Below are 9,833 nucleotides of genomic sequence, written 5' to 3'. Positions count from 1 at the left end.
CCAGAATCAAGAGGGAACCCATCCTCATCTGGGTTACACCAAATGTCCATTTGTGGCAGATATAGTCAAGTCAAGTTTATTTGTATAGCGCTTTTCACAACAGACATTGTCTCAAAGCAGCTTTACAGAAAACAACAGTGAAGGTGAATGGTGTGCGTTTGTCCCTGATGAGCAAGCCGTGGCGACAGTGGCAAGGAAAAACTCCCTTAGATGATATGAGGAAGAAACCTTGAGAGGAACCAGACTCAAAGGGGAACCCATCCTCATATGGGTGACATCAAGAGTTTGATCATAAATCTTTCAACAATACAGAACAATTTGTGATCATCATAGATCCAGCATCAGCTTCTCCATGCCAGGGCCTTTAAACACTCGGCATCTACTTCTCCATGATCATCCATAGGTCCATAATCTTCACGAGGTGGGACGTGACTGGAGCTGGCCAAACCTCAGGATGCCTCGGGATGGGGAGAGAAAGAGAAGCAGTGGAGAGGAATTAGCGTAGCTGCTGTTCATGATATTAACAGCACAAGTTGATAATGTGCATGTAATCATATATTCTGGAGCACAAGGTTGTGATGTGATGTGTGTGATGTGTGTTATGTGTAGGCTTTGCTAAAAAGATATGTTTTTAATCTACACTTAAACTGGGAGAGTGTATCTGAACCCCGAACACTGTCAGGAAGACTATTCCAGAGTTTAGGAGCTAAATGTGAAAATGCTCTACCGCCTTTAGTGGACTTTGCTATTCTAGGAACTACTAGAAGCCCAGAGTTTTGAGATCTCAGGGAGCGTGACGGATTGTAGCGTGTTAAAAGACTGGATAGATACATGGGAGCCAAACCATTTAGTGCTTTATAAGTGAGTAGCAGTAGTTTGTAGTCTATTCGAAACTTAATAGGAAGCCAATGTAGGGACGATAAGATTGGGGTTATATGATCGTATTTTCTTAACCTAGTAAGAACTCTTGCTGCGGCATTCTGAACTAACTGAAGCTTGTTTATTAATGATGCAGGACATCCACCTAGTAATGCATTACAGTAGTCTATTCTAGAGGTCATAAACGCATGGACGAACTTCTCTGCATCAGATATAGATAACATATTTCTTAGCTTAGAAATATTTCTAAGGTGAAAGAAGGCTGTTTTTGTAACTTGATTGATGTGATTTTTGAAAGATAAGTTGCTGTCTAAAATAACTCCCAGGTCTTTTACCGTTGAACTAGTAGTTACAGAACAACCGTCTAAATGCAGGCTGAGATGCTGGAGCTTCTGTGTACTATTTTTTGGGCCGATGAGCAAAATCTCCGTTTTATCAGAATTTAATAGCAGAAAGTTATGGGTCATCCAATCTCTTATTTCTTCAACACACTCAGTTATGCGAGCTAATTGAGCTGTATCGCCTGGTTTGGATGAAATATATAGCTGGGTATCATCAGCATAACAATGGAAGCTAATTCCATGCCTTCTAATAATATTTCCTAATGGAAGCATGTATATTGTGAAAAGCAGGGGTCCTAGAACTGACCCTTGTGGCACGCCATAATTTACTAGCATTATCCTGGATAGCTCTCCATTTAAATCTACGAAATGGTAACGATTGGACAGGTAGGATTTAAACCAGCTTAATGCCTGTCCCTGAATACCGATGTAATTCTGTAAGCGATCGAGGAGAAGATCATGATCTATAGTGTCGAACGCAGCACTAAGATCTAGTAAAACTAATAGGGAGATGTAGCCTTGGTCTGAAGCTAAAAACAGGTCATTAGTGATTTTAACTAGAGCAGTTTCTGTGCTATGATGGGGCCTAAAACCTGACTGAAACTCTTCAAAGATATTGTTCTCCTGCAAGTGGTTACATAACTGGGCAGCGACAATCTTTTCTAAAATCTTAGACATAAATGGGAGATTTGAAATTGGTCTGTAATTTGATAGCGTGTTTGGATCCAGATTAGGTTTTTTAATGAGGGGCTTAATAACTGCTAACTTGAGGGATTTAGGGACATGACCTAACGATAGTGAGGAGTTAATAATATTGAGAAGAGGCTCACCAGCTGTATATAACACTTCCTTCAGTAGTTTAGTGGGAATTGGATCTAACTGACATGTTGTTGATTTAGCTTTCATAATAGCATCATACAGCTCTTCCTGTCCTATACATGTAAAACAGTGTAGTTGTGGGGTTGTAAGTACGATTGTGTCGGGAGATGCTGTCAGAGGTTGAACTGCCACAATTGTTTTTCTAATGTTATCTATTTTTTCAGTGAAGAAATTCATAAAGTCTTCACTACTAAACTGTGATGGAACACATTTTTCAGATCCCTGATTTGTTGTTAATTTAGCGACTGTACTGAAAAGGAACCTGGGATTGTTTTTGTTATTTTCTATGAGTTTGCTCAGGTGTTTAGCTCTAGCAGCATTTAGCGCCTGTCTGTAGCTAAGCATACTGTCTTTATACGCAATTCTAAATACCTCCAATTTAGTTTTTCTCCATTTTCTCTCCAGATTACGTGCTGTTCTCTTTAGGGCATGCGTATGACTATTATACCAAGGTGCAGGTGCTTGTTCTCGAACCTTTTTTAACCGGATGGGGGCAACAGTGTCTAAAGCGCTAGTGAGGATAAGGTCTATGTTGTTCGCCATCTCATCAAGATGATCAGCAGTTATGGGTTTAATGTGAAACTGAGATAAATCAGGCAGGTTATTTATGAATCTGTCCTTAGTGGTTGGAATAATAGTCCTACCAAGTCGATACCGTGGTGAAACACGGTTAATCTGCTCTACCGGTAGTGTGTACAGTATGAGATAATGGTCTGTGATGTCATCACTCTGGGGTAAAATATCTATATCAGTGACGTCTGCTCCGTGGGATATTATTAAGTCTAATGTGTGGTTAAAACGGTGGGTTGGTCTGGTGACGTTTTGTTTAACTCCAAAAGAGTTTAGTAATTCGACAAATGATAATCCTAGGGCATCGTTTGCATCATCTACATGAATATTAAAATCTCCTACAAGCAGCACTTTATCAAAACTGATCAAGAGGTCTGAGAGAAAACAAGCAAACTCATGAAGAAAATCAGCGTAGGGCCCTGGGGGTCTGTACACGGTGACCAGAGCGAGTTTTCTATGCATGTCTAAAAGTGCAATTTTAAGAACGAGCACTTCAAATGATTTAAAGCTGAATCCTAATCTCTGACTAACATTAAGAGAAGCACTATAAATGGTTCCTACACCCCCCCCACGACCAGTCTGACGGGGCTCATGCTTATAAACATATCCTGACGGTGTAGACTCGTTTAGACCCATATAATCACCTTGTTTAATCCAGGTCTCAGTGAGACAGAGTGCATCGAGATTATTATCTGTGATCATCTCATTTACAATCAGTGCTTTGGGTGCAAGTGATCTAATGTTTAAAAGACCGTGTTACAATGTTGCGGGGTTCAGTGATGATGATCAAAAGCGAAATGTATTACTGAGTCAGTGTAGGAGACTGTTGACATCAACTACAGTCCAATCCATCCTCAAAGCTCCCGTTCTTACTCCGGAATTTCATGGAACCACCCAAGGCGTTGATAACAAACCTACCCCAGCTGCACAGAGTGGCCTCCAGTCAAAGAGAACACTATCCAGAGGCAGGCCTGGATGAAGTGGGAAGATCCACGGAGGGGAGAGGGGCAGGAACAGTGGTCACTGGAGCCTCAGGAGCATGTTTAACTCGACCGAGAGAGAGAGAGAGAGAGAGAGAGAGAGAGAGAGAGAGAGAGAGAGAGAGAGAGAGAGAGAGAGAGAGAGAGAGAGAAAAGAGGGTGACAGGAAGAGAAGGATATGGATTATTAAGTGTACCTATTGTTGCATGAGAGTTAAAGTCACTGTGCAGTTTGGACTCCGGCAAGACTCGCTATGGCAGCATAACTAAAAGGGAGAACCAGAAGGCAACACAGACATGAGGGATCTCTGGGATAAGAGACGTCCCACCACACCACCGTCAACAAACCTGAGTGAACGCGTGAATGTGAGGGGACGACAGCATACAAATATCCCAGTTCACCAAACACTCTATATCCATGTTCCCTCCAGATCTGAGCCTTTACCTGAGAAAAAATCTACTGATTAAAGGCTTGACTGAATAAATATGTTTTCAACCTCGACTTAAACACTGAGACTGTGTCTGAGTCCCGAACACTGATAGAAAGGCTGTTCCATAACTGCGGGGCTTTATAAGAGAAAGATCTGCCCCCTGCTGTAATCTTCTGTTGGAGGAACCAACAGATAGCCAGCACCTTTTGATCTAAGTAGGCGTGGAGGATCATACTGGTACAGAAGTTCACTCAGATACGGCGGTGCCAGACCGTTAGGTGCTTTATATGTCAGTAGTAGTATTTTATAATCAATGCGAGATTTGATTGGGAGCCAGTGTAGACTGATTAATACAGGGGTGATGTGGTCATATTTCCTAGATCTAGTGAGGACTCTTGCTGCTGCATTCTGAACTAACTGAAGCTTATTTATGCACCTACTCGCACACCCAGACAGTAAAGCGTTACAGTAGTCTAATCTAGAAGTAACAAAAGCATGAACTAGTTTTTCTGCATCCTGTAACGACATCATATTTCTCATCAAAAAAGCTTTGCATACAAATGGGACTCATTTATCTGTAAATTAGTGTAGACAGTTTTCACCTCGGATTCGTCCCATCAGATTTACACATGTTTTGGTATTAGATGTTTTGCTCTCATTTAGACAAGTGGGTTCACAGCACACCTGGTTTACATTTACATTAAATATCACCTAGAAAACTCACACCACTGCTCTGTAACAGGGCGCCATTTCTTACGCTGTAATTAAATTGCTGTTATTTATGGATTTGAATTGGATTGTTATATGAATTCTATAATTCATTTGGTGAAATAGTCACAGTGTGTTTGTGCAGATGAAATCAATAAGACACTCAAACCTGACACAATGAATCTGTAGATAAATGTACAGCCCTGGTGTTTGAGCTCTAGAGGTTGAGGTTTATATTAGTGAGTCGACTCAAATCTTTACTCAGTTATCAGTCTTCTATTCACTGCTCATCATCTGCTGCACTGAACACAATTCCCAAAGATTCCTAACTCCAGAAGGTTTCAGCTCTGTGTGTAATGATCAGTAAGTCATGGGTGATGCAAAATTATACTGCACCAGTTCAGAACAATCCAACATGATAAGAGTTTATTAAAGTAATGTAATGAGGTACTGCATGTAATAAAAACGTGTGTATGTACACGTGAGTGTTCAGCTGTCAATCACAGTATCACTGTATATTAGTTTCCTTATAGGGTCCATGTGTAAACAAATCCTCTGTTCTGAAGACGTTTCTGATCATTACAGAGCTTTGATATTGTTTACGATTATTTATTAGTTATGAGGAATGTTTCCCTGTGACTTTCATTATGCAAACAAACGTTTGTGGACACCTTTATCCAGGTAGTAAAGTCAAGTAGTGATGTAGGTGAGGTGAGGAGGTCTGGGTGTTTAATAGGGTTGGAGCTTTATAGCAGGAGATCTTCCAATCCAGATGTTCATGGGGTTTGCCTTGTGCACAAGTGCTTCGTCATGCTGGAACAGACCACAGAACTTTGGGTCTCCCAGTTCAAGTGAATGGAACATGTCATGGTACAGCAGCCAATGATGTCAGATGTTCAGTCCTTTTTTTTTTATAGAAAATTAATCAACACCTTCTGGTCAATCAGAACTTAAATCTATAGCAAAGGAGCTTCCAATTTAAAAAAAAATAACGTACAAAATTCTTAGGATAAATGTTTTGAATGTGGATTTTTTGTTTCCATGGGGAGAAAATAATTCCGAGGAAGAATAGGGTGTAAGTTATTTTTTATCTGTTACCATAGAAACAGCAGCTCTCGCTGACTTTATCTTACCGTTTCTCTGATTCTGTAGTTTTTGGGGTTTGTTTATACAGTTAATTATAATAACGTAGTGAAATAAAAGGTTGTGAGATCAAATAATGGAGAAACGGAAAAGCTAAATTCAAGTGCTGAGGTGTCTACAGAGCATGAGATGTTTTATCTCTCGTTCCCCCTCCAGCCAGAGGTAAGATGATTGAGGTACAGCCGGCGTTGTTCCTCACAGGTCAGAGAAACTGCTTCTTAGTCATCACTCATTTCTAATTTCTCAATGTAATATTCATCATCAGCCATCCAGGATGACCAGCGTTCCTCTGTACCTCACACTCGAAGAGAATCAGATACTAGCAGATTAATCTACACAGTTAGAACGTTCTCCTTGATGACGACTCACTCTTAATAAACAAATATCTAAAACTGTTTCCAGTGGAAGGGTTTCCCTGCTGCACAGTGGCAGAGATCAAGGTTATTTCCTCCTCCCTCAGTCCAGAGGAGTTTGTCCTGGTCTCCAAGTTCCTTCTCAGGTACATTTCCAGTGCAAAAGTATATTCACCACCTCCTGTGGTTATGTTCTCAACACTACTACATCATTTTGTGTCCTTCGTGCCTCTACATAAAAGACTGATGTCTTACAGGAATGAGGTTCACAAGATTTAATTGAGGCAGACATTCACAGAATAGACCCTCCACCACCACCAACACCACCACCACCACCACCACCACCACCTCCACCTCCCTGCTGTATTTTCTTTAATGGGATTACACACTGATCAGGGAGTGAAGGCTGGTCCGTGTGGTCCGATTCATCAGACGAGCTCCTGTAGCTCACACTGCTGAAGAAGTTCAGCTGTTGATGATTGACGGGTCATGACTGTTTCAGGCAGGTGCTAATAATGTTATGGCTGATCGTGGACATGATGAATACAGTACAGATGGACAACAGCTACAATAAACATTTTTTCTTCTGGTGTTAATCCAATAAACATTCTGATGGTCTGGAGATTTTCCAATATTGAGTGTATGGAGAAAATATTTGTAAGGACCCTGGATTGCCTCCTAAGCAGTGTAACAGAAAAGGTTTTCCTGCCATCAGAAAATTACGAGTTGAGGAAGACATCTGTGCCCATGAGCCGGAGAAGAATCTCAGGATGGGAGAGATTTCACCACATTTTTCCCCTGAACCCTAACATGATGTAATGTAATGTATGATAAAGTAATACTCTCTCTCTCTCTTTCTCTCTCTCTCTCTCTCTCTCTCTCTCTCTTTCTCTCTCTCTCTCTCTCTCTCTCCTCTCTCTCTCTCTCCTCTCTCTATCTCTCTCTCCTCTCTCTCTCCCTTTCTCTCTCTCTCTCTCTCTCTCTCTCTCTCTCTCTCTCTCTCTCTCTCTCTCTCTCCCTTTCTCTCGCTCTCTCTCTCTCTCTCTCTCTCTCTCTCTCTCTCTCTCTCTGTCATGAGAAGTTCAGTCACCTACGTCAGAGGTGGCCTGTCTTCCTGCTGAGAGCTCTGAGGGAACGGATAAATCCTAAACACCTCCCAAGCTCCACGATGAGAAACCCTGTAGTAACTGGAATAAGAGCAGAAGGAGATGGAAAAACAGTGAGGCAGAACTACAGAGACATTTAGAAGGTGAAATATGAGACGTTTCTGTGTTTCTGTGATTTTTTCTTGCATATGCAGGAGGAAGAGTTCAGGTTTATGATGTTCCAAAGCAGAGGTGTCTCTTGGACAGTATGAGAACCTGGTCGTTGTATGTGTGTACAAATGACCTGATGTGCAAAATCATGAGATAATAATATGGATTTTATTTTAGAAGATGAATAAATGACTGTTTAAATGTTTTTTATTAATGTCAGTATTCCTAATAAACTGGCGAAGGTCATGTCTCTGTATCTGTGTTTTTATAGAGGATGATGTAGACATGGTGTAGGAGTTCATCTGAATGAAAAACATCGTAGTAACTTTAGATTCCAGTTGAACATTTGAACAAAATTCTTTGTAATATTTGTCTTTATGATTTTGGTCCTGCCTCAGAACAGCATTTATGTGTTTTTGTGTGTTCAGTCTCATGTTTAAGAGATTAATATAAAAAACATATATAAACATGTATAAACCGATCGTCTGTTTTAACACTGCCAATTTAGACTCATCACATCCCCATCATCACTTTTAAGTAAATATGTGGACTAAACAATCCAGTCTAGACTCAGTAATCCACACATGAAGATCAGACCCGTGTTTTTACACTGTTGATGAATCTAATATTGCAGATTTGTCAACATGAATTCAGAGATTTTTTTATATTGGATTTGTTTGTTTTGTAGTCACCACAAATAGATGTTTAGATTAAAAACATATCTTTTTAGCAAAGCCTACACATCACACACATCACATCATAACCTTGTGCTCCAGAATATATGATCACATGCACATTATCAACTTGTGCTGTTAATATCATGAACAGCAGCTACGCTAATTCCTCTCCACTGCTTCTCTTTCTCTCCCCATCCCGAGGCATCCTGAGGTTTGGCCAGCTCCAGTCACGTCCCACCTCGTGAAGATTATGGACCTATGGATGATCATGGAGAAGTAGATGCCGAGTGTTTTAAGGCCCTGGCATGGAGAAGCTGGTGCTGGATCTATGATGATCACAAATTGTTCTGTATTGTTGAAAGATTTATGATCAAACTCTTGATGTCACCCAAATGAGGATGGGTTCCCCTTTGAGTCTGGTTCCTCTCAAGGTTCTTCCTCATATCATCTAAGGGAGTTTTTCCTTGCCACTGTCGCCACGGCTTGCTCATCAGGGACAAACGCACACCATTCACCTTCACTGTTGTTTTCTGTAAAGCTGCTTTGAGACAATGTCTGTTGTAAAAAGCGCTATACAAATAAACTTGACTTGACTTGACTTGACAAATAGATCATCAAATTTTCTAATTAAATCTGTCACCAGGACTGTTTATATAAATGAAAACTAGTGTGTTAATAAAATACCTGCTCCAGAATAATAGTTATTATGTATTGATTTTACACTCCAGTACTTTCCTCAGTCAGAGAATTATAGGTATGATGTCATCTGCTTATTCTTGGAGGTCTTTAGACAGCAGAATGTTTCTATGTTCATATAGAGGATTTTGAGAGAACAATCAAAAACGAGACGGTTTGCGTTTGAGACCTAATAATGAAGTTCCTCTTTTTGAACACTAGGTGGAGCCCTGTGCTGCAGTGTACTTATGTAACGTTGCTTTTACTTTCTATTGTTTAATTTATGACCATCACAAAGCACAAGTTCCTTTAAATCAGTAAAATAGTTTTCATAAATAAATACAAAGAACATTATTGAATGTTTCAGGAGTGAGTGTCTGCTAATTTTTGAGTTTCTATGGGGAGTTGAAACATTTGAAAATGAGCCCAAACTATGTAATATTTCCTATTACAGGATTATTATCAACCAAATAAACATTTCTAGACTTTCTTACTCATCTAAAAGTAAAGAGAGAACGCTGTACATTTGTCCTAAATACATGTTTAAAATGACGATCTACTAATTACAAAATGATTTCAAGCTTAAAATAAGTAAAGAAAGAACGAAAGTGCAGAAATACTGATATATTTTTATACTTTACTAAGATGTCATTGTAGAGCGCAAATGTGTGAGAAAACCAGTAGAACCTGTAAAGAATTATAAACCCATGGAATGTGAAACAGCTCCAGAAACCTGCTGAAGAGATGCTCAGTAGGTCAGAGCAGTCATTAAATCCTCCAATGGCTGTTTTCGTGAATGTAGTAACACAGAAGAAAAGCTGGTTGTGGTTTGTGCCTGCAGACTTCCAGATGAACCTGAACTTCTGAATGGTGATAATTTTACTGTCTGTGAGAACGTGAGTCGTGGATGACGTTTATTTTGTTGTGAATGAGAACGCTTGT

General features: G+C 40.0%; 1 protein-coding gene across 1 annotated transcript in view; it reads right to left on the bottom strand.

The window, feature by feature from the left end:
* phactr4a (phosphatase and actin regulator 4a) overlaps positions 1-9,833 on the bottom strand; it is a 136,037-nt gene that overhangs the window by 116,378 nt on the left and 9,826 nt on the right. The window lies entirely within an intron of this gene.

This window comes from Silurus aristotelis (genome assembly GCF_946808225.1).
Source record: "Silurus aristotelis genome assembly, chromosome: 6".
Taxonomy (NCBI): domain Eukaryota; kingdom Metazoa; phylum Chordata; class Actinopteri; order Siluriformes; family Siluridae; genus Silurus; species Silurus aristotelis.
The sequence above is the reverse complement of the archived record's forward strand: the minus strand, read 5'-3'. Positions and strand labels throughout refer to the sequence as shown.